The sequence below is a fragment of the Chiloscyllium punctatum genome, chromosome 44, assembly GCF_047496795.1.
Source record: "Chiloscyllium punctatum isolate Juve2018m chromosome 44, sChiPun1.3, whole genome shotgun sequence".
NCBI lineage: Eukaryota > Metazoa > Chordata > Chondrichthyes > Orectolobiformes > Hemiscylliidae > Chiloscyllium > Chiloscyllium punctatum.
This window is the reverse complement of record NC_092782.1, coordinates 52,237,776-52,263,302: the sequence shown is the minus strand read 5'-3', so window position 1 is coordinate 52,263,302 and position 25,527 is coordinate 52,237,776. Positions and strand designations below refer to the sequence as shown.

The following is a 25,527-nucleotide window of genomic DNA, read 5'->3' as shown; positions in this document are numbered from 1 at the left end:
GCACTTGGTTAAAAATCACACAACACCAGGTTATAATCCAACAGGTTTATTTGAAAGTACAAGCTTTCGGAACGCTGCTCCTTCATCAGGTAGCTAGTGGGGCAGGATCATAGGACACAGAATTAATAGCAAAAGATCAAAAGGTCATACAACTGATGTGATACATTGAACAAACCTAGACTGCTGTTAAGTCCTTAATCAGTTAGAATGGGGATGCACGTTATCCCGAGATAACTTAAGGTTTTATCAGCATAAAAAAAGTTAAGATAAATCAAACCACACCAGGTATAGTCCAACAGGTTTATTTGGATGTATGTGATGAAGGAGCAGTGTTCCAAAAGCCTGTACTTGCAAATAAACCTGTTGGACTATAACCTGGTGTTGTGTGATTTTTTAAACTTTGTCTACCCTCGTCCAACACCAGCATCTCTACATCAAACCAAAAGGTGACATCTCAGCTCAGACAATGCATTGAAGGTGTGAAGTTAGAGAGTGTCTGTATCCCAACCTTAAATTATCCCTCGGAGATGCCGGTGTTGGACTGTCGCTCCGAAAGCTAGTGTGCTTCCAATTAAACCTGTTGGACTATAACCTGGTGTTGTGTGATTTTTAACTTATCTCGGGACTGTGACTTGAAAGTAGTTCTGGGATTCACAGCTTAATCAAACGAAACCTGCAATCCCATTCTAACTGATTAAAGACTTAACAGCAGTCTAGTGTTCAATGTATCACATCAGTTATATGACACTTTGATCTTTTGCGATAAATTCTACATCCTACGATCCTGTGCCTGATGAAGGAGCAACGTTCGGAAAGCTTGTACTTTCAAATAAACCTGCTGGACTATAACCTGGTGTTGTGTGACTTTTAAACTTTGGGCACCCAGTCCAACACCGACACTTCCACATCATTTCTGCACTCCATCCTGGAAAAATATTCCATGTTCTCAAGAAATGCAAAAGAGGGGGGAAAAAAAGGCACTGACTATCAAAGTGTTTTGGCACGTTTTCACCTTTCAAGTTCAAATCAGTCTACATAAAGGCCACCTTTTGTCAAGTCAAAGGCATGCAGAAAAGAAAGGACAGCAAGTGAAGGGTGGGATTATTCACAGTTTGCGTTTTCAAGCAATACTTTAATATAGGTCGCAATCACCCCATTGCTTCCTAAGATTGGAGCAAAAAACACATTAATGTGAAATGCAAAGTTCTGAACTCTGATGCGAATTCAATCAGAAAATAATCAGGCACTATCAACTATTTAACCACCTTCGCTCTCATGGGTTATCTGTCAAAAATGCCTACTTTCTCCCCAGTTTACAGGTTTTAAAATTTTGTGCCTTTTGTCTCCCCTCTAATTGCCGCCTGCATTTCTATAAATCTCTTCAACTCATTCAACAGTTTCACTAGCAGTATCCAACTCCCTCCCCCAGCAAAGTGAAAGTCAGACACTAAAACGCACAAGAATCGAAACTCAAAAATAGGGTTGCTGAACAGATGTCATATCTCTAATCTTGGATGAGCAAACTTGAGAGGTTCCTGATCAGGTGCCTCGAAACCAGAGCTGTCACTCATTTGCCCTTAGACAAGTGCCCGTTAGCCGAAAGACAGGGCTACCAAGCATATAGGGCATCAATAAAGAAAGGACAGATCCCTGTGTTCAAATGTATTTGTACTCTGCTTTAGCTTGGTCAACCTGGTTATTTTAGTGAGAGTCTAACAAACAAATTGTGACCATCTCAACTGAAAATTGAGGCAGGCAAGACTCAAAGGAAAAATGCTGCAGATCGGGAAGTGGTGACTCAGACGGTGACAGTAACTCAGAGATAGCACTTCTGTCATTGATTTGGTTCTGAACTGCCAGTCTCAGAGATAGGTCACTGCCACAGGCCAGGAATTAGAGCCTGGACTCTGCTATATAGGCTGCTCACTGGGACTCGCTCCGAGATTAATACTGACTGCGCCTGGAGCACCATCAACTCAGTGAGAGACAATGTTTGTTCTGCCTGAAACTTACTTGTCTTCCAGTGCAAACAGCTGATCTTGACCCAGTGTTACAGACTGGCACATTCCAAGGTCCAGGACTATGTGCTCAGGGATGCACTAAAGCTTGGGCCAGCTGACGCCAAGGTGCAGTGGGGAAAGAGCACTGTCTGAGGTCTTTCTGAAGTATAACGAGGGTCCATTCAGTTTTCAGACCCCCTTGTTGCCTCACAATGAACCTAAACAGTTTCCTTCAAATACTTAAAAGGCATCTGGATGGGGATATGTATAGAAAGGATTCGGAGGGATATGGGTCAAGCGCTGGCAAACGGGACTAGATTGATTTAGAATATATGAGTTGGACCAAAGGGTCTGTTTCCGTGCTGTACAATTCTACAACTCTAAGTAGGAAATGCCTTTGTTTATACAACTGTAGAAAAGTTCTGAGAAATGCCAAAATTCTAATGTTTTGTTTTTCTTTCCTGCAAAGATTGCACGTATTTCATTCAGAATACTTACTTTTTTTAAATAGATGATTGTTATGAATAAAGTACATTTTTCAAAATAAAAAAGAATGAATTCTGAGAACATCACAAGCTCATGCCCAGAAAGGTCAGCTGGAAATCCTGTGCTTTCCCTGGTGAAGAGATTGGATGTGGAATGGGTGATGGTGCCCTGTGCTCTGCCACTTTGCCCATCTCCAACAGAATTCACGTTTACGTAGTAAAGGCCCACAGTTGAACTTCCAGACCCATTGCACAGTGCCACCCTTACTCAGCCAATTCAAGGGATACATTCAACCCCCACGGGGATTTCCCCCACCCCCACCCCCCATACTGTCACTACCACAGTGGGGCTTGTCACTGCCCCTCCCTAATCCCGATAAATGTCTCCCCCCCCCCCCCCCCACCCCACCACTATGCTGCTGCTGCTGTTGGCCCCCACTCTGTGAGACCCCAAACCTGGGACCGTTGAACCTTGTCTTTCAGGCAGCTGCCCCATGGCACTCCTGAGCCCAATAGCTCCCTGGCCTCTGGTTGACCAACATCTTGCAGTGGATGAGATCAGGCCATTAGCGAGTTTTGAGAAGATTTGTAGCTTAGGTTGAGACTCAGGATGTAGGTTTGCTGAATGTGCTGGAAGGTTCATTTCAGACATTTCGTCACCATAGTAGGTAACATCCTCAGGGAGCATCCAAATGAAGCACTGGTGGTGTAGCCTGCTTTCTATTTTTGTGTTTGCGTTTCTTAGGGTCAGTGATGTCATTTCCTGAGATGACATTTTTTCCTGTTCTTTCTCATGAGGTGGTAAATGGGATCCAAGTCAATGTGTTTGTTGATAGAGTTCTGGTTGGAATGCCATGATTCTAAGAATTCTCATGCACATCTCTGTTTGGCTTGTCTTAGGATGGATGTCTTGTCCCAGTCAAACTGGGACACCTCAACAACATCCTGTCTGCAGTGTGTAAGGAAGTTAATGGGCTGATCAACTCCAACAATACTCCTATACAGAACTTTAATGACTCTAAAAGTTAGACACAGCAACCCTGTGTTGAAGGTCAGTGCTCGGCCAGTGCAGACTGGTATCTGTTCTCACAGGGAAGTGTCCTGGGTACCAGCCAGCAAATCTCCTCGACACAGATTTCAAAACAATACTGTGTGAACACTCCCAACTCTATCCCCTCCACGTCAGACCCTGAGCTGAGCTAAAGGAAATAAATCTTATTCTTATCCCTCATGTTGACAGAGTTTTAAAATCACTGGAGTGTGGAAAGTCACAATGAGACGATAGACCTCAATGTTCCTGATGCAAGACTGTGGCAATGTTAATGTACAGTATCCATGTTGCAGTGTTGTTTCAGTTGTCTAACCAGGCATGCTATCGTGAGAGATAAAATCCCACAGCAACGGCAACAAAGGTTTATGAGCTATGTAGAATCTGTCTTAGGACCTTAAAACAATTTTCCAAAAATCTAAATCATTGCGACCTCAGCCCCAAGTGGAAATGGCTTCTAGATTTGTAACTGTGCATGCAAGAGCCTTTTCCTTCCCAACATTTTTTGGTCAACAAATCAAGTTCTGATTAATTAAATAAGTGACAGACTTCAAACTCCACAATAGTTAAGTGGATGAGATGATTCAGGGACATTACTGGTGTCACAGCATTCTGTATTGCAAAATGGCCTGAACAGGCCTGCAGTAGCTTGCTTCAGTTCGAGATATTTATGCTGTTCAAAGTTCCCCATTGCAGAGAATATCCCTCCCCTTTTGTTTTTAAACCGATACGTCACTTTTTGTGAGCATTATTAAAGATGAGATAACTAATAAACTGACAAACGTCTTCCCTGTTAACATAATATCAGGGAAGTGATGGCTAGTATTAGTGCTGGACTGTCAATCTAGAGATGTAGGTAACGTTCTGGGGATCTGTGTTCAACAAAAATGTGGAATTAAGAGTCTAATGATGACCACAAATCCATTGTCAATTATCAGAAAAACCCATTTGCTAATGTACTTCTGCGAAGGGAACTGCCATTCTTACCTGGTCTGGCCTACATGTGACACCAGACCCACAGCAATGTGACTGACTCTTAATTGCCTTCTGGGCAATGAGAGATGGGCAAGAGTTGCTGGTCTAGCTAGTGATGCCCACACCCTATGAATGAATAAAAAAAAACAAGACGGGGTAGCCAAATAAAGAAGTGGATTCCATTTGGTAAACCTGAAGCGACGGTCACAATCTTATCATTGCAACCACAGAGTCATCAAGCTGTACAGCATGGAAACAGACCCTTTGGTCCTACTCATCCATGCCAACCAGATATCTTAAGTTTATCTAATCCCATTTGCCAGCATTTGGCCCACATCCCTCTGAATACTTCCTCCTATTCATATACTCATCTAGATGCCTCTTAAATGTTGCAATTGTACCAGCCTCTACCACTTCCTCTGGCAGCTCCTTCTATACATACACCACCCTATGCGTGAAAACGGTGCCCCTCAGGTCCCTTTTAAATCATTCCCCTCTCACCCTATACCTATGCCCTCTAGTTTTGGACTGCCCCCACCCGAGGGAAAAGACCTGGACTATTTACCCTATCCATGCCCCTCATGGTTTTAAAAACCTCTGTAAGGTCACCCCTCAGTCTCCGAAGCTCCAGGGAAAATAAACACGGCCTATTCAGCCTCTTCCCATAGCTCAAACCCCCAACCCAGGAAACATTCTTGTAATTTTTTTTCTGAACTCTTTGAAGTTTCGCAACATCTTTCCTACAACAGGGAGGCCAGAACTGCACACAATACTCCAGGTGCGGCCTCACCAACACAGTGTACAATTGCAGCAGAACCTCCCTGCTCTTAAATTCAATCCCTCTAGCAATGAAAGCCAATATTCCATTTGCATTCTTGATTATCTGTTGCATTTGCAAATCAATGTTTAGCGATTAACGTACAAGCACTAAGTTCCTTTGCATAACAGCATGCTGCAATCTTCCACCATTTAACTAATACTCTGACCTACTATTTTTATTTCCAAACCTCACATTTACCAACATTGTACTCCATCTGCCAGACACTTGCCCACTCACTTAACCTATCGAAATGTCTCTGCAGACCCTCCACATCCTCTATACAGTTTGCCTTTCCACTCAATTTAGTGTCATTAGCAAATTTAGACACATTACACTCTACCTCCTCTTCCTAATCATTTATATATATCATAAACAGTTACGGGCCCAACACTGCCCCCTGCGGCACCCTGCTTACCACTGATCTCCAACCAGAGGAACACCCATTTATCCCAACTCTCTGCTTTCTATTGGTTAACCTATCCTCTATCCATGCTAGTTCATTTCCCGGACCTCCATGCATTCTTGTCTTATGGAGGAGTCTTTTATTCGGCACCTGATCAAACACCTTCTAGAAATCCAAGTATACAACATCTACCTATTCCCCTCCATCTACCATGCTTGTTACATCCTCAAAAGAACTCCAGTAAGTCTGTCAAACATAACCGTCCCTTCCTGAATCACGCGGCGTCTGCCTGATGGAACCCTTTCCATCCAGATGTCTTGCTATTTCTTGTTTAATAATAGCCTGCAACATTTTCCCAACTATAGATATGAAGCTACTTGGCCTATAGTTACCTGCCTTTTACCTACATCCTTTTTTAAACAGTGCATGATATCTGCTGTCTTCCAATCCGTCGGGACCTGCCTAGAGTCCAGTGAATTTTGGTTAATACCCACTAATGCATCTACTACAACTTCTGCTATTTCTTTCAGCATCCTGGAATGCATTCCATTAGGACCAGGGGACTTATTTACCTTTAGACCTTCAGGTTTGCTCAACACTACCCCTTTAGGGATAACAACTGGACTGAGGTCCTCACCTCCCATCATATCCTTAACATGATTCTTCGCCATGTTTGACATGTCTTCCACTCTGAAGACTGACACACAATCATTATTCAAGGCCTCAGCTGTTTCAGCATTACCCAATATTAATACCCCTTTCTCATCTTACAGGGGACCGAGGTCCACTTTAGCCTTTTCTGTTTTATATATTTATAAAAACCTTTCCTACCTGTTTTGGTATTTCATGCTAGTTTGCGTTCATAATCTAGCTTTCCCTTTTTTATTGCTTGCTGCGTGGATCTTTGTTGCTTTCTGAAGTTTTCCCACTACTCTTGGCTACTTTGTAAACCTGAGCTTTTAAATGGATGCCTTCCTTTATTTCTTTGGTTATCCTTGTTTTTAACTGGAATATACTTTCCTTGGGCACCGTGAAAAATCTCTTTTGAAAATCCTCCACTGTTCCACCATATAACTTATGTTCCAGTCTAATTTAGCCAACTCCCTCCTCAACCCATTATAATCTCCCTTGTTTAAGCATAACACTCTGGTTTTAGATGATACTATTTTGCATTTGTATCTGAAATTCAATCATACTGTGATCACTCTTTCTGAAAGGCTCCTTAATTATGAGATCTTTTATCTTACCTGTCTCACTACACAGGACCAGATCTAAGATCTCACCTTATAGGTTTGGTAGCATGTTGTTCAAGAACGCTATCAAGGATGACTTCTACAAACTCCTCTTCAGGACTGCCTCTCCTGACTTGATTCGGCCAATCAATGTGCACGTTAAAGTCCCCAGGACTTCTGCTGTTCCATCGTTACATGCGTCAGATAGTTTTGATCGGCCGTGCCATTGTAGCATTATTATTGGGTGGCCTATAGACTACTCTCACCCGTGATTTCTTCCCCTTACTACTACTGCACTCTGCCCAAACGGATTCAACAATTTACTGCTTTGATCCGATATCATCCCTCCCTATCACCCTAATCTCATCCTTAATTAACAATGTGACTGCACCTCCTTTAACCTTCCTGCCTACCCTTTCTAATGACCTGATACCCTTGAATACTTTATTCCCAGTCATCACTACCGTGCAACTGCAGTTCTATAATGGCAACTAAATCATACCCCTTTGTAATGATTTTCACAACAAGTTCATCACCTCTGTTTTGAATACTATGGACATTCTGATAAAGTGTCATTATGCTCATTCTCTCTTTAGAATCTAGCCATCTCCCCATCTTTAGCATATGATTCTGTTGCCCAAATTTAAACTACTACTTTTCTAACTTCTGCTCTGGTCTCTGCATTGCTTCCTTCTGCCTTTCCTCCTGGACTCCCATCTTCTTGCCATTTTAGTCTACCCTTCCTCACACCTTTCTGCTTGTTGCATCTACCTTGATACCAACTGCTTCATCTTCTGACCTGATGCTCTGATTCCCATTCCCCTGCCAACCTAAATTAGAGCTTCCCTGGCTTTTCCTTACCATCCTTCTTAAAGAGTGGCACCCTGTTAGCCAACCTCCAGTCTTCTGGCACCTCACCCACAGCTTTCGATGATACAAATATCTCAGCAAGAAACCCAGCAATCACTTCCCTAGCTTCCCACAGAGTTCTAGGGTACACCTGATCAGGTCTTGAGGATTTATCTATCTGTATGCATTTTAAGACATCCAGCCCCCTCCTCCTGTGTAATATGGACATTGTTCAAGATGCATCTATTTATTTCACCAAGTTCTCCATGTTCCATATACTTCTCTTTAGTAGACACTGAACTGAAATACCCATTTAGTATCTCCCCCATCTCCTGCAGTTACACACACAGGCAGCCTTGTTAATCGTTAAAGGGCCATATTTTCTCCCTAGTTGCCCTTCTGTCCTCAGACTCTCCTTAACCCTATTTGCCAAAGTTATCTCATATCCCCTTTTTGCCCTCCTGATTTCCCTCTTAAGTATGCTCCAACTGCTCTTCTGCACTTTTGAGAGATCAGAAGCACAGAACGTGGTATTCATGGAAAGATTCACAACAATACTCAACAGTGTTGAACACAAACCAGCAAATGATGTAAGGAGCAGGAAACTGCAGCAGTCATGGGAAAGTATCAGAATGCCACACTGTCATATTCAAATCTGAACCAAACAGGGAAACACATGTCTTCAAACATCCAAATCCCAGTGAGGCAGATGGGTACGGACAGTCTCAGATTAACTAGCTTTTCCAAAGGAGTGTGCATTGTGCTTTACTGCATCTTTCCCACAATGCTAAGGGGTTGACAACTTAATCAAATTTACAGTGCATCCATCCATCTCCACAATACAACTTTGATTCAATCCAACTTGCTTTGATACATGATTCACCCTTTTTTAAAGCTCTTAATTCTACAATATTCACCTCGGACCAGATATACCTCCAGTCTCAAAAGGTCTAGGCACTGTTGCATCCTGCCCTGTGTGTTTTGTTATTGCTAGTCTTGCTGCTGAATAAAAGGGACAAGTGCAAACTGGAATATCCCAAACAATCCATATTTCCACACATCAGGTGGAACCCCTTACAAAAAGACTTCGCCCAACCTTACTGCAATGAAGCAAAGTTCTTTAAATGTGTAAAAGGTCTTGTTCCATCTTTACTCCCTTCAGTGCAGGCCAGAGAACAAAAAGTGAACCAAGCCATGACTTGAACCAATTGCAGATGCACTCCTGTAGGCCTTCATATTGAGGCTTATTACTATATTAATTATATTAATAAGACCATGCATTTATTTCCCTGTATGGTTTTGGCCAGACAGCCCTAAGACCAAACATCAAAAACATACATTTATATTGTAACTTTAAACATAGTGAAACATCCCAAGGCACTTCACAGGGCTGTGAAGAAACAAGCTTTGATACAAAGTCACACAAGGGCAATATTGTCAGGTCAAGGTGCATATTAAGAGGAGGATAGTCAGCTACAACATCAGAGAAGATGGGAAAATTCCAGGGTTAGCACCTAGGTAACCCTAGGGGAGTAGGGATAACCCTAGTAACTATAGGCCAGTGAGTCTCACTTCTGTTGTGGGCAAAGTCTTAGAGAGAATTGTAAAGGATAGGATTTATGAACATCTGGATAGGAATAATGTGATCAAGGATAGTCAGCATGGTTTTGTGAAGGGCAGGTCGTGCCTCACAAACCTTATTGAATTCTTTGAGAAGGTGACTAAGGAGGTGGACGAGGGTAAAGAGGTAGATGTGGAGTATATGGATTTTAGTAAGGCATTTGATAAGGTTCCCCATGGTAGGCTACTGCAAAAAATACGGAGGTATGGCATTGAGGGGGAGTTGGAGGTTTGGATTAGGAATTGGCTGGCTGGAAGAAGACAGAGGGTAATAGTTGATGGTAAAGGTTCATCTTGGAGTGCAGTTACTAGCGGTGTTCCGCAAGGATCTGTTTTGGGACCATTGCTGTTTGTCATTTTTATAAATGACCTGGAGGAGGGTTGAGAAGGTTGGGTGAGCAAGTTTGCGGATGATACGAAAGTCGGTGGAGTTGTTGACAGTGAGGAAGGATGTGGCAGGTTACAGCGGGATATAGATAAGCTGCAGAGCTGGGCAGAAAGGTGGCAAATGGAGTTCAATGTGGGTAAGTGTGAAGTGATTCACTTTGGTAAGAGTAACAAGAAGATGGGGTACTGGACTAATGGTTGGATACTTGGTAGTGTGGATGAGCAGAGGGATCTTGGTGTCCATGTACACAGATCTCTGAAAGTTGCCACCCAGGAAAGTAGTGCTCTGAAGGAGGCATATGGCATACTGGCTTTTATTGGTAGAGGAATTGAGTTCCGGAGTCCTGAGGTCATGTTGCAGTTGTATAAGACTCTGGTACAGCCGCATCTGGAGTATTGTGTGCAGTTTTGGTCGCCATTCTATAGGAAGGATGTGGAGGCACTGGAACGGGTGCAGAGATGGTTTACCAGGTATGGTTTACCAGGTATGGTAGGAAGATCGTATGAGGAAAGGCTGAGGTACTTGGGGTTGTTTTCATTGGAGAAAAGAAGGTTTGGGGTGACTTGGTAGAGGTGTACAAGATGATTAGGGGTTTAGATAGGGTTGACCATGAGAACCTTTTTCCACGTATGGAGTCAGCTATTACGAGGGGGCTTAGCTTTAAATTAAGGTGTGGTAGGTATAGGACAGATGTTAGGGGTAGATTCTTTACTCAGCGAGTCGTGAGTTCATGGAATGCCCTGCCAGTAGCAGTGGTGGACTCTCCCTCTTAATGGGCATTTAAACGGGCATTGGATAGACATATGGAGGATAGTGGGCTTGGATCGGCGCAACATCGAGGGCCAAAGGGCCTGTACTGTGCTGTATTTTTCTATGTTTCTATGTAACAACCAAAGAAGTCTTTAAAACTGACTATGCTCAAGAGTTCAGAACCGAGGGAGATCAGAGAGGTCAGGGTTATAGGGTTGAAGCAGATCACAGTGATAGAGAGATGAGAAGACATGGAAAGATTTGAAAGCAGCGATGAGGATTTGAAAATCAAAACAGATAAGCCATAATTTCAGTCAGTCAGTGAGTTCGGTGTGTGTGTTGTATGTTGTGTGCGTTGATGGAGAGTGGGTGGGGAGGGGTGAAGGGAAAATGGAACGAGAATGGATCAACGAACAGGGATTTGAACAGAGAGTTTTTTTGCTGCTACATCTGCTGGGGGTAAAGATCTTTGAACATGGATGAGTGACTTGAGAATAAAGAATTACGAAGCGGCGGTGAGAAGTGCGTACAGACGCGAGCCTGCCTCATCAACCATGTAAAAAAACGGGTGGATCCAACTCAAACTCTGTTATCTATTTTGATAACCTTTTCCACAAAAGGGTTGATTGTGGGATATTGAGGAATGTCACCATGGACTACAAAAAGATTGCTTGGCAGGTTATCTGGGGAGACACTTGGAGGTGAAAGATGTTCGCGAATGAAGAAAGTAGAGGTAGCACAATTAAGCAGGAAGAATGGAAATCAAACACAGCATTTAAAAAAGGTGGCTGACATGGATAACCTACATAGACAGATGAGAAATTCCACTGGAGAACAATAACAGTGCAGGGATCACCAGAACACAATTTCACTTTTCACACCAATGCAAGAGACATGTGCAGGTGGTAAGCATTAAGAAAAAGCAATTATATCTCACACACCATTCACCACGTTGCAATGACAGGCACAAGTGCTGCCATTAAGATCGCAACTTCAAGTACTATGCCTCTGGCTGTTTTGTGTTACATTAATTGCCTCCTCTATGTAGCATTTTTGTTCTGCAACAAAGAGTTTTATACTAAAGAACTATAAAAAGAAATATAATGCAGAAATTAATTGGCACTCTAACCTCACTGCTTTCAATATGCACCAAGAATGAAAACAGTGATGCTAACAGAAAAATTCATCAAGTTTGTCTGGCCTACATATTAACTAGGTTAGTAAATGCCACTGTTTGTGTGGCCTATTTAGACAGCAGATAATACTTCTGATGAAATATTTCATCTCAAAAGCAGTTAATTAAAATTCTAATCAGTACAAAATCATGAAGGTACTAGATGAGGGGTTCTGTCCTAGGGTGGGGGGAGTTTAAAAGTAGTGGACGTATTTTTAAGGTGAGACGAGAAAGTTTTAAAAGGGACATGAGGGACAACTTTTCACACAGAGTGTGGTTCAAGTGTGGAATGAACTGCCAGAGGAAGTGATAGATGCAGGTACAGTTACAACATTTGTAAGATATTTGGTTAAGTACATAACTGGGAAAGGTTTGGAGCCACGTGCAGGCAGGTGGAACATGGGTGGCATGCTTGGTTGGACCCAAGGGACTGATTCCACGCTGTAGGATTCTATGACAGCAGGTCTTGAGCAACCCAACATTATAGAAAAATCATGCTTTAGAAACAGTGTTTTAAGTGTTGGTGATGTAATCGTGTTATAGCCAACTCACATTTTAAAAGTTTGTGCTTTAGTAACAGGGTCCCCAATTTATCAATCATGTTACTGTGAATTCATGTTAACCAAACGCGCTTTATAGCAGAATGACCTCTATTGAGATTACAGTCCTGCTATTTGTTTACAAAGACCAAGTGCATTAAATCAGCCATTAGATTTGCCCTTCTGCTCCATATATACCGACGAGTTCATCAAAGGCAACAGCAATAAAGAAAGATCCTTTCCTAGCATTTGCATCCTTATTACACCCTGTGCCAAATCACAGGAGATTTAACGTGAGTGTTTAGGTTCATGAATGTGCAAGGAAGAGTGTGTGGGAATATCAGCTTGGTCAATCTGGCTCACTGACCAGCATGTTCTAGGCACCATTTATCAGATACTCCAGGTCCGCCTCCTTGTTGACCCAAAGCAGAATAGATTCCAGGCACGCAGGAATGTTGGGGACATTTTTCACTGGAGCGTAGGAGGTGGAGGGGACGACCTTACAGAGGTCTATAAAATCATGAGGGGCAGAGATGAGGTTAACAGCAAAAAGTTTTTTCCCTAGGATGGGAGAGCTCAAAACTAAGGGGCATATTCTTAGCGTGAGAAAGATTTAAAAAGGACATGAGTGGCAACGTTTCTTATGCAGAGTGTGGCTTGTGTGTAGAATGAACTCTCAGAGGAAGTGGTGGATGCACGTACAGTTACAACATTTAAAAAACGTTTGCATTAGTATATGAATAAGAAGTGGTTGGAGGAATATGACCCAAATGCAGGCAGGCAGGACTAGTTTGTTTTGGGAACATGGTCTGCGTGGACTAGCTGCACCAAAAGGTCAGTTTCCAAGCTATATGACTCTACAATACAAGATCAGCTGTGATATTAAAGAGTTAACTTGCTCTGCTAACCTGCAAGAAATTGAATGCCCCGGGGATAGGGTGGCATGTCTTTGTCGAAAAGGTGGAATGTGGGAGGCTTACATTCCCATCCCTTGCCATTCAGGGATGATTTACATGGTTTCCATCCCCTATTTTTAAATCAATAAGAACATTATAGTTGGAATTCTGACAACTCCCTATAGTTAAAAGAATACAATTTATACCAGATCTGGCCATTAAGGGATGATTTGCATTATATTGTTTCTGGAGATGATGTGGTCACTGTAATGTACCTGAGTGGCATGTGACTGTGAGGGAGTGACTGGGGTTTGTTTTGTGGGCATTACTAACTGTGAAGTAAAGATTATGTATAAAGGAAGGACTGTTTCCTTTGTTCAGGGAGAGCTTTTGCCACGACCCTGTAAGCCCTTCAAGGTGTGTGTTAAAGGTTCCTCCGGGGGGGGGGGGGGGGGGGGGGCGGAGGGAGGGAGAGAGAAAGAGAAAGAGAGAGAGAGAGAAAAAGACAGAGAGAGAGAAAAAAAAGAGAGAGAGAGACAGACCCCTGGACACAACTCGCAAGCATGGCGAAGTGTTCAGAGTTTCTCCAAAGCTTGTACTGTGCTGTGCTTAATAAAATTTCGTTGCTTGTTCGCAGAAGATGGTGTGTTGCAGTTGCATGAAGTGCGTAGAGGATCTCAGGAGAGAAAGAACTTAACAAGCCAAGAGGTCACTTACTGCACAGGATCGCAAGAGTCTTCTTCCATAAAGATGTGAGCTCTGATACTTCAGGGCACAATGATCTGTGCACAGTCCACCCAAGTTTCAAAGGACAAGCCTTCCACTCACTTGTATCTCAGAAGCTTCTGGTGTCATGATGGTTACGTAGATCTGTTGGGAGGAAAAACAAGGAAATTAACAACCTCGTTGAATCAGTGACCCAAGGTTGCAAAAAACAAATCTATTTATATGAACAAAGCTACCACCACCTGTAGAAAGACAAAATCTTTTTATTCTTCTGTGTTTTTCATTGCAGATTAGAATTAGCAAGGATAGTTTTAAAACTAAGGATTACTGCAGGCTTTGAAAGCAAGTAACCCAGTAATCAGTAGAAGCTGGTTCCAGCAGTAGATAAAGTGTAGTTTGCAGACGAGTTGGAGCTGAAGAGTTATGTACAAACAGAGCTTTTGCTGGTAATAAGTAACTGATTTGTCTGTGGATTAGTGACTGATCATTGATGTGAAAGGTCTTCAGCCTGCCGACAACAACAACATGACTGGTTCACAGTTAGCTGAACAGCGTAGGATTAGGAGGAAGCTAGAGGAGCCTCGAGATCCCCATTGCTGATGTTCTCCCTGTCCCCTGCAGTAAAAATCCTTTAATCCCAAAGAAAGCCAATTTAATCCTTTTTCAGCAGTTCCTGTAAGCTGTGACATTTCATTAATAAGTCAGAGACCTTTAGAAGGGAACCAGCCACCCTGTGCCTGTTCTAAACCAGTGAAAGCATCTGGAAAGAGACGACGGAGAAATAGTTTTCTCATCAACACAAGAATCATTTCAACAGATTGTGTGAACAGGGATTATAGAACTGCTTCCCCAGTTTTCCTCTACCAATAACCCCCCCATTTCTTCCCCAACTCCTGCATTTGTATCAGTATTTTGCATATGCCAGAATTTAAGAGAATTAGAAATTTAACTAGTACAGTTACATAAATTGTTTACCCATAGTTTGAGGCTAATTACTTGTAATAAGGAGTGATTAAGTACAGAAATCTGGTCTGTTCTGTCAACCTGCATCTAAACGACAGGTAAAATGTATGCAGATGGAGGTATTAGGTCAGGTGACCAAAAGCTTTACAAAATATGCAGGTTTTCAGGAATTTCTGTTGTAATACGCATTTTCCCAACACTACATCAGAATGATTTAACACTTGCTCAGCTTACATTTCTGAACTTGGGTTTCTCTGCGGGAGATTTTGGTGCAAAGATGAAAACAACAAGGAGGCAGTGGGTTTTCAATGGAAGCAGCAGCATGATAAAAGCGGGCTGAGGAAGGAGCAAACCCACTTTTGTGAGCACAGTGCTCCAGGGTGACAGCCAATCAAACACAGAAAGCAGTGGCAGACCATTCGGCCCATTTGGTCCTCCACCATTCAGTATAACCATGGCTAGCCATCCAACTCCGTCCCCCGTTTCTGCTTTTTCCCCAAACCCTTGGACCCCTGTAGTCCTTAGGGCTGCACAGAAAGAAATGGACACACAGAAGGAAGCACTGCCTCAAATAAGGTGAAGTTCACTAGTGGAGGCAGCTTTGATGCTATTTGGAAGGGGAGGGGGTTGTAATTTGATCATTCAGAGCATCTGTAGCCTTGATGTTTTGGGCTGAAATACTGGCCCTGAATGCTCCTGCCATAATTCAAATAGAGTGCCCAAAAAGGGAGGCTCCAACTAGGTTCTTTGGTTCCCAGTGGAAGGTTACCAGGCTTCCATGGCTGGTCTCCAACCTTCCCTTTCTGCCCCAAAGTTGAATGCCAGCTAAAGTGAAGACCGCCCTTCAGTGGGCCCCATATTCTCAGCTGGTTGTTGGGCTGGGTGCCATATTCCCCGCTGCTGGCAAAAATGACAAGGGGTGGGAAGAGATCAGGTACCCCATGCCAATGCCATGGTGGGCCATTTAATCTTGCCACCTCCAAGCCCACCCACAAAGAGCTGGTAACGAGCCCCACAGTTTTCAGAGGTACGTTCTCATTTTCTTTCGTAAGGGAAACATTGCCGTGCACCCAGGTATTGTGGTTGTAAAGTTGGAGTAACTAGCCTGTTTAAAGGAAAAAATACAGGAACCTAGCACCTGCTGGCATCATAAATGTGTCTCAACAAAAAGGAACGTTCCGGTTAAGTGGCCTAACGAAGCTGAGCTAACCTTTTGCACGATGATTGCACACTAGAACATGGTACATCCATAAAGCTTCATTACCATGGGAACCGCTATTTTTCTGACCTATTAATAGCTCCTGAAGTATTCCATGCAGTTCATTCCCAACTACAGTAACACAGAGTGCCAAAGGTGCTGGAAATCAGAAGTAAAAGCAAAGTGCTGAGGTTGAGGGGGGTTGGGGTCCCGCATCCATTGGGAGACAGAACATCATTTCAGGTCAATGACTTTGGATCAGAGTCAATTTTCAATCGAACACACCATCTACTGCAGCCACTAAATTGATGAGGCTGTGGTTGGAATTGGTTTAAGTTTCCACTCTCCAACCTCCTTTTATCTTCTTGTTTGTATGTGAATAGCCTGGACATTTCATTTTGACTTCTTAGGTGGGCATACAGACCACAGTTCCTGGACACGGAGGCTGTTCCAATTGCTGTTGTATTCTCGTTGTCCAAGAGCCAAAGAAACGGGAGCGGGAGTTGGCCATTCAGGCTATCCCGCCATTCAATGAGATTATGGCTGATGTTCTACTTGGACACAATTCCTGCACTACCCCCTATATCCCTTCAAGGTCTTCATATGTAGAAACCAAGCGATCTCAGTTTTGAACATACTCCACGATCGAACCTCTAATCCAATTCTAAACAGGTCAGGGTTGTGGTCACCACAAGGCAGTGCTCAATCTTGCTCCTATAACATCTCGGCTTCTCTCCCAATTATAAACCACACTTTAGCATTGAGCTACACCATCTCTTACTTCACTGTGATTTTTCAGAAAAAGTAAGTTTGACTTTTCTTTCATTGTAGGCCTTGGATGGCACATTAATAGAGGCATGGGCTCTCTATTTGGGGAACACTTGCACTCACAAATGAAAGCCCCATGATGTGAATCGTTGAAAGCACGCGGCACATAATCCCAACCGAGCTCAGAAATTCAACCAAGCCACCAAGAATTCTTGACACCACATCAGTGGTTCACTGACAAAGACTGACTACAACAGTGGGTTCCTTCACCACATCTTTATGCTGAGCCAAGTGCAGCTTGGAAACCGGACATCTTCACCATAAACACTCATCAATCTGAAAGAAATCCAGCTGCCAAGCTAAAACACAGCCAGCATTGCCTGGAGGCCTATTTTTAGAAACTTCTGCAATAATGCTGGTCAAAAATCTGCTGATTATTTTCCAAGTTTTATCATTTGGGAGGTGAAAGTTAAACATCTTGAGGTTGACTTTTTGACCTTGCTTTTAAAGATGGCATTTCACAGAGGAAACTGACGAGCTCCTATTTAGCTTGCTTGCTGGGTGGAGCTTTCAGGAACAACTGATCCTCTCCTTCGTGCTGCCAATTCTAGAGCCTTTGTTTCACCTTTCCAGAGGACTGTTGAATTCCTGCCTGATTTTTCAATTCCTTCAATCTTCAATTATTTAATCCAGCGTAGACTCTACAATTGTCATCAGCCAGCCATTCTCTCAACTTACACGGCATCACTTCACATGACAAAGGAGCAGTGCTCTAAACTTGTGGTTTAGACTATAACCTGGTGTTGTGGAACTTCTAACTTTGTCCACCTCAGTCCAGCACCGGCACTTCCACGTCATCGACAGCGCATCTCACTGCTCTCATCTTGAGGTTCCTCATTTTGAGGCTTTGGATTTTCTTCTCCAAATAGCAGTCTACAACTTTTTGTTTTATATAAACCATTATGATATCACTGGTTCTTCAGTTTTGGTGACTTTCCTTTTCAAAAGAAAAACTAAGGTAAGCAAACTGCTGTCATAACACCTTGTGAATTGGGCATAATTTAACTTTATCCTTGTATACTGTACGCCCATTACAAATGTTTACACCAGTAATTACAAAAATAAGTACTGAACAATAATTTAGGTAAGTTCCTTCCTGCTGAGCATTCTCCATGTGAAGGTCGTGCATTGTTACATGTTTATAATGCTAGACTGATTAACTATCACAGATTTAGTCAGAGTTTTGAAGATAAATCTACACAGAAATCTTTAAAATTATTTTCTCTTAGTTAACTAAAAACACAATTCTGAATTTGATACTTAAAACAGTACTCGCCCTCTTCAAAATAACATTGAAGCAAAAGGAAAGACCACAATCCAAATGAAATTTCAGTGTTCACTGGCCACAAAAATAATCTGTCTCATTCATCTAATGTTCAAACTAAACCAAGTAAATTCAATGATTCCCACATTCAAATGCAAAAATAACCCTTGCCCTGACCAGTGTACTCACCTTCAGGACAGTTTGCCACTGAAGAGCTAGTGCAAACAGAAAGGGCTGAATTGCCTCTTTGTGTGTCACAACACTGATCCTGCAAAGCACAGGAGCAGTCAATCTCATTTACCAACACATGTCTATGTTAAGAACAGACCTGTGGGTGCATCTTAACTGGAAACATTGACACACTAACCGACCTTTGTTTCAGAAATCGCTAATCAAGTGAAAAGAAAAAGCAGCCCAATGTAAGGTTAGTTCAGAATTGATTTCCAACATATACCTGACAAATACTCTTTTTGTTATAAATGATCCACGAGGTAAAAAAAACATACAAGCAAATGTTTACAGTTGCTCAACTGTGAAGATGCTACTTTCTGATCCATTCCCCTCCCTCCTGCCAAGGATTCTCGAGACTCTGCACTGTAAAACATTCGAGAAAATTTAGTTATCGATACCCCCCTTCACACTAACATGACTAAACAGCGATATGGACGAACTCAAGGAACTCCTTCTCCAAAATACATAAAGCACAATATGTAAGAAAAAAATAGTAGCAGTTTGCCAGGAAATCTACTGAAACGTCACAGCGTTAATACTCAAAAAGAGCAATGCTGCCCCCTCCCACAAAGCCACGAGTGGACACATTGAAAAAGGTTACTTCCAGGTCTTCAATGCTTTCTCCAGGACAGGAAGATGAATGATTGTGGACAGCAAATAAATTAATGCTCCAAAAATATTACATTCACGTGAAATGGGCAAAAAGTTTTGATTAAGGATTGCATACAGAAAAGCAACAGTAAAATTCTCCAGGAATATGAAATGGTAAACAGGTCTTGAGTGTTATTCACTTCTGGCTGTAAGACCAGTCAGTACCAACTGACTCTCGTTTTCCCCCCGTTGCTCAAGTTTTACTTACTGTTGGCTGTTCTGCACTCAGGTCTTCCCTCCCCTTTGGTGGGCCTTGAACCACTAGTCAAACTCAAACTTCAATCTCAACAGCCCACCATGGGCTCACACGTTTCCTTTCAACCCCAGAGGGGTGTGTTAATTGGCTGGTACTGGTCTCTCGAGATCCTGCAAGGTCAGTTGGACAGGCCACTCCAGCTTTCTCCCCACCAGGATCCTCAGGAAACGATCCGCTTATGAGCTGGGAGGCTGGATAGATGATCAGTGTGCACTTGGCCAGATTGCTAATCAAATTATCCTTTATTTCAAATCATATTTAACAGGCTTCTGTAATTATTAATCGCAAAACACATGAGGAATTTAGAATGTTTCTTTCCCGATAATTTCTATGCAGTTACCGTAAGTCTACTTACTGTTCAATAAAATGTCCTATGTCTCAAATTATGGATTCTGAGAAGGACCACGATTACAGCTCCCACTTTGCCTTTGTTGTGCAACTTCTAGTTGTCAGTAAGCTTTGATTTATTGGGTGCTAATCTACACCAGTGGGTAGATGACATACTTTTGGATTTGATGCGATTTAATGTGTGTTTGAAATTCCAAAGCCAGTGAGGAAGGAACCAGAACTATACAGGCTAAAGCCACAGCAGCTTTACTGTGCCAGGGCTAATCTCAGTTAGTCACTGCATTCCAGGACCTTTTCCAGCTCATTTATATAGGCTACCCCCAGAGACTGCATTGTAGGGACTTTCCGATATGAAGCTATAAGTGAACACAGGCAAGTATTACAAATACAGTGATCCAAAAATCTAATTCCTCTTTCTTCCCCAAAACATTAATGAGGAAACTTTTAAGTGGTTTGTCTGTACACCAAAAGTGTTGCAATTCACTAGATTATTTCCCAACGTTTAAGCAAACTGGCTAGTAACCAAGAGAGATGGTCAAGAGTTCTCCACCAGGATCTCCACACCACCAAGCAGCAACCATCAGGGTGAAAGGTTGGATGTATTAATCCTCTCCCTCACTCCAATGAGGTTGCCTGATCTGCTGGATGTTTTCACTATTTATTTTACTTTGAATCCAGGCCTCCTGGCTCAGAGGGACAGGCACTACCAGTGCACCAACAAGAGCCCAACAGCACTTTATAAGCTCGTGTTGATGATGGAAGACCACTACAAGCACATAACTGTCGGGGTCTCATGGATCTGCCACATCCCTAGATAAATTGCTCAATTTCTTCGCAGCTACATGCAACAGTGACAATTTTCGATTCAGAGATCAAAAATTACATTTAGAAATTTGATTTTCACGTCTGTTTCCTGACCCTACTTCACCATGTGTGGCAGTAATGAGTAATGACAAAACTCCTCCCGTTTCCTAACCTTCAGTTAATGGGCACAACCCAGGAGTTCAAAATCTTTCGCGTCACGTATCATTTCACTCTGAGAAGTTGTCACCCTAATAAGATAACTCTTCCACCTTTAGAAAGCAGTGCGCCATGGATACATTAAGTTGGTCAGTTATTGTTTTGTCTTGATTTGTCAAGCAGTAAGAAACCTCCAAACAAAAGACAAGGAGAGGGAAGGGATGGTCAAGTTTAACAGAAAACCTTAAGCAGGTGAAGAAATAGCAGAGGGAGCAAGATTTAGGATTGGAGTTGAGGAGAATCTGTGGAGTTACCTGCCCAGTGAAGCAGTTAAGGCTACCTTGCTGAATGTTTTTAAGGGAAAGATAGACAGATTTTTGAACACTAAAGGAATTAAGGGTTATAGTGAGAGGGCAGGTAAGTTGAGCTGAACCCATGAAAAGATCAGCCATGATCTTATTAAATGGTGGTGCAGGCTCGATGGACTGAATGGCCTACTCCTGCTTTATAGAGTCATAGAGATGTACAGCATGGAAACAGACCCTTCGGTCCAACCTGTCCATGCCGACCAGATATCCCAACCCAATCTAGTCCCACCTGCCAGCACCCGGTCCATATCCCTCCAAGCCCTTCCTACCCATCCAAATGCCTTTTACATGTTGCAATTGTACCAGCCTCCACCACTTCCTCTGGCAGCTCAATCCATACACGCACCACCCTCTGAGTGACAAAGTTGTTCGTTAGGTTCCTATTAAATATTTACCCTCTTACCCAAAACTTATGCCCTCTAGTTCTGGACTCCCCGACCCCTATCCATACTCCCTCATAATTTTGTAAACCTCTATAAGGTCACCTCTCAGCCTCCGATGCTCCAGGGAAAACAGCCCCAGCCTGTTCAGCCTCTCCCTGTAGCTCGAATCCTCCAACCCTGGCAACATCCTTGTAAATCTTTTTTGAACCCTTTCAAGTTTCACAACATCTTTCCGATAGGAAGGAGAGCAAATTTGCACGCATGTCCTCATCTCACAAATAACCCTCACTCAGTATTTTAAAAAAAGCTGGACCTGAACCAGTGAGGCTGGAAAGCAACCAAACAAGGTAATGATTGGGTTTAACCCTACATCTCTACCAGACAAGCAAAGACAAGGAGTTTTGTTCTCAGACACTGGGAGAGTGATCAGGTTATTTGATTTCCCCATCTTGTGGCACTCAACACCTCCTCAGCGCTAGCTCAGATAATACAAGTTGAGCCAAAACTCAGAATACTGAGTTCTGGCAACACACAGCAAGTGAGGTTGCATTGATGGAGAGAGAAAGGGAGTTCAATCCTTTAATTCTGCACCCTCAGACGGACCGGCAAAACCTTTTTTTTCTTTTATTTATTGGATGTGGCTAGACCAGCATTTATTGCCCATTCTTAAACCCCATTGCTGACGGTCTGGAGTCACATGTAGGCCAGACCAGGGAAGGATGCTGGTGAACCAAATGGGTTTTCCTCCCCCAACAATAATATGCAATGGTTTTGAAGTCATCACTAGACTTCTAATTCCAAATTTTTACTGAATTCAAATTCTACACTATGATGGGAATTTTGGTCATCAGAACGTGGCATCCAAATGAATAGTTGAGTGCTGATGCCCCCAGGGCATTGCCTCTCCTTAGAAATCTTCAAAAGGCAACGGAGGCACAGCTGGGGAGGGGAGCTGGCGGGCTTTGTCGACATAATGGGGTGGGTGGGGGGAGGGGGATTGTGGGGGAAAAGACACATGGCAAGGATATCACTGCCCCCAACCCTAGCCCTTCCCAGTCACTGTGTGGCCCATCCTGGAGCCAGGAGAACGATACTGACTGGCACTGAATGGCTGGGCAAGGAGGTGGCTGCAGTGATTGTAATGAGGTCAGCCAGGTGGACCTCAAAATACAAGCTCTCTAATTGGACCGGATTAACAGCTCCCATGAACCGTAGCTGATAGATATAGAAAGGAATGAGTGCCAGGGAGTCTGTTCACTCAGAGAGCTTACTCTGAGGGAGCTGGACCAGCGTCAAGGCCTTTCCACATGTAAATAAACGGGGTGTCTTTACGACAGGTACCCGACCTCTGTGGAGTTATGTCAGTGGGTACAGCAGCAAACTCACGGAGGGACAGCTTGACACTTGGAGGGGTTGAACAGCGCGGTATTGACATTTGAAAGGTAAAGCTGCACCCCCTCCCGCACCCTTCCTGAACCCTGGATCACACTAACTGTGCCATCTTGGAGACTGACTCTTCCCACCTCTGCCACCTACTGGTGGCTTCTGCAACATTCACGGCCTTTGAGCAGCAGAATTTTGGAGCCACGGTTGGAAGGGAACCAAAAATAATCTTGGAGTGTGGACTGGTTAAATGAAAAGCCGTAGGGTGAAAGGCCAAAGGGAGTGGTAATGAAACATGTAACAAAAACAAAAGGGACGTCTGGAGGAGGTGGGATAAGCAAGATGGCTGCTGTTCAAATGCAAAGTAAAAGGATATAAAGAAACAAATAAGAACATAAAATCAAATCAGCAAGGATGCAAGAGACAAAATGGGGGCAGAGTAGGTGATCTAAAATGGTGGAACTCCATGTTGAGTTCTAACTCTGACTCTAAGCACGCAGTCAAAAGGTGAAGTTTCTCAGATCGAAGTAGGCACCATTGAAATTGCAGCAGGTCAAGGGCACAGCTGTCAGAAAGACAGATAATTAATCTGATTAGCAACTGAAAGCTCTAGACCTCACGTCTTGACTGATTTGTGGGACTTGGGCATCGCTGGCTGGCCAGCATTGATAGCCCATCCCTATTTGCCTTTGGGAAGGTGGTGGTGAGCTGCCTTCTTGAATCGCTGCAGTCTACATGCTGTGGGTTGACCCACAATGCCAGTAGGGAGAGAATTCCAAGATTTTGATCCAATAACTGTGAAGAAACAGTGGTATATTTGCAAGTCAGGGATGGTGAGTGGCTTGGAGGGAATTCCCAAGGTGGTGGTATTCCCAAGTAACTGCTGCCCTTGTTCTTTGAGATGGAAGTGGTCATGGGTTTGGAAGGTGCAGTCGAAGGATCTTAGGTGAATTTCTGCAGTACGTCTTGTCGATAGTACACACTGCTGCGACTCAGCGCCGGGGTGGAGGAATTGAATGTTTGTAGATGTAGTGCCAGTCAAGTGGGTTGCTTTATCCTGGATGGTGTCAAGCTTCTAGAGTGTTGTTGGAGCTACATCCATCCAGGCAATTGGGGAGTATTCCATCACACTCCAGATTTGTGTCATGCAGATAGTGGACAGGCTTTGGGGTGTCAGGAGGTGAGTTACTCGGTGCAGTATCCCTAGTCTCTGACCTACTCTTGGAGCCAAACTATTTATACAATGAGTTCAGTTGAGTTTCTGGTCAATGGTAACCCCAAGGATGTTGACAGTGGGGGACTCAGTGATGATAGTACTGTTGAATGTCAAGGGGCAGTGGTTAGTGTCTTATTGGTGATGGTCATTGTCTGGCATTTTTGTGGCACAAATGTTATTTGCCATGCCTGGATAATGACCAGATTTTGTTGCATTTGAGCACTGACAATACACAGTTGGCATTCACTTAACCTATGACTGAGAGACCAATGCTTTGAAAGCCAGTCAAGTATTACATTATGTGTTAAATGCAAGAATTTGAATCGACCATCCTGAACACCTGTAAGAAATGAAACTAATACACACTTACTCTAATGCAATGTGAAATCACCTCACTGAATGTGGCCTCTTGTAACATTACAAAATGGTAGAAAGACCAGCAACTTCAGTCAGGTTCAAATGTTCAACAACACTGTTTCTAACCAGCTGAAGTGACCAACACACAACTACAGCAACCGAAAACAGGGAGAGGAAATGCCAGGTTGCAGTGCCAATTCAAGTAATTTATCTCGCTCAATGGAGATTCCCTGAGTACGTCGTATCCTTCAACTAAATTGGACAGATTTTGAAATCAGTAGACTGTGAGCAGCAGAACCAATGCGAGCATATCCAGGGTCACAGCCAGTTACAATTCACAAAACTCCACTATTTCTTCCTCAACATTTACACAATCTAATCAAATTACCATTTTCCTCACACGACTCAGTGATTTGTTAAATCTTAAAGCAACACTAAGTATTGGTTTTCAAGTGAATAAAGTCTTCAAAAACTCTTCAAACAGCATGTTCAATATAATGTGCAGTGTGAACGTCTATTGAAATTGGTGTTTGATAGGTCTACGGTCAATTGTACAATCTTGACATTCCTATCAAATGAATATCACTGTGCAATTAATAACAAGAATTCCCTGTGCATACATCCACAGAGTGAGCAACTTGAGGCCCCTCAGCCATGAAATTACCAGATCCAAATTTTACACAAAGCAGAGTTCACAAATCTCTATTGAGAAGGGGATGCTTTGAGAGAAGAAGGGGAAACTACAAAACATTTCAGACCGCAATCCATTAAGCAGCCCTGTGCAAAACCAAATGGAATTAATATTGGGGTTGAGAGGTACTTTGACAGCCAACCCCTCTGACCAATAACTACTTGCTAGGAGATGACTGTGGGTCAGAAAGCAAACCCACAATGGATTGAACAGGAATAGCCAGAATGGCTTAGAGATGAGTGGGAGAGACTGATGGAGTATGGTGGTGTATGAAAACCCATCAGGAACAGAAATATTACTTCACACAAACAAGTCTTTTCATGTGATCACTACACATTTTAAAGCGCTTGCACAACCAGTAGATTACTTTTGTGATGTAATCGCTGTCATGTAGACAACATAGTCAACTTGCGCACAGCAAGCTTCTACAAACAATGCCATGGCAATCAGATAATCTCTTTGTGAGGTGGACTGAAGGATAAATAGATATCTTCTCTGATATTAGTGTCACCAGGATCTTTTGCA

The 25,527-nt window shown here is 43.0% G+C and overlaps 1 long non-coding RNA gene across 1 annotated transcript in view; it reads right to left on the bottom strand.

The window, feature by feature from the left end:
* The window catches only part of LOC140466984 (uncharacterized), a 253,924-nt gene that overhangs the window by 129,483 nt on the left and 98,914 nt on the right, over window positions 1-25,527 (bottom strand). The window contains exon 2 of the long non-coding RNA XR_011955323.1: window positions 13,897-14,049. This is a non-coding gene — a long non-coding RNA (uncharacterized lncRNA). The remainder of the gene's footprint in view (window positions 1-13,896; window positions 14,050-25,527) is intronic.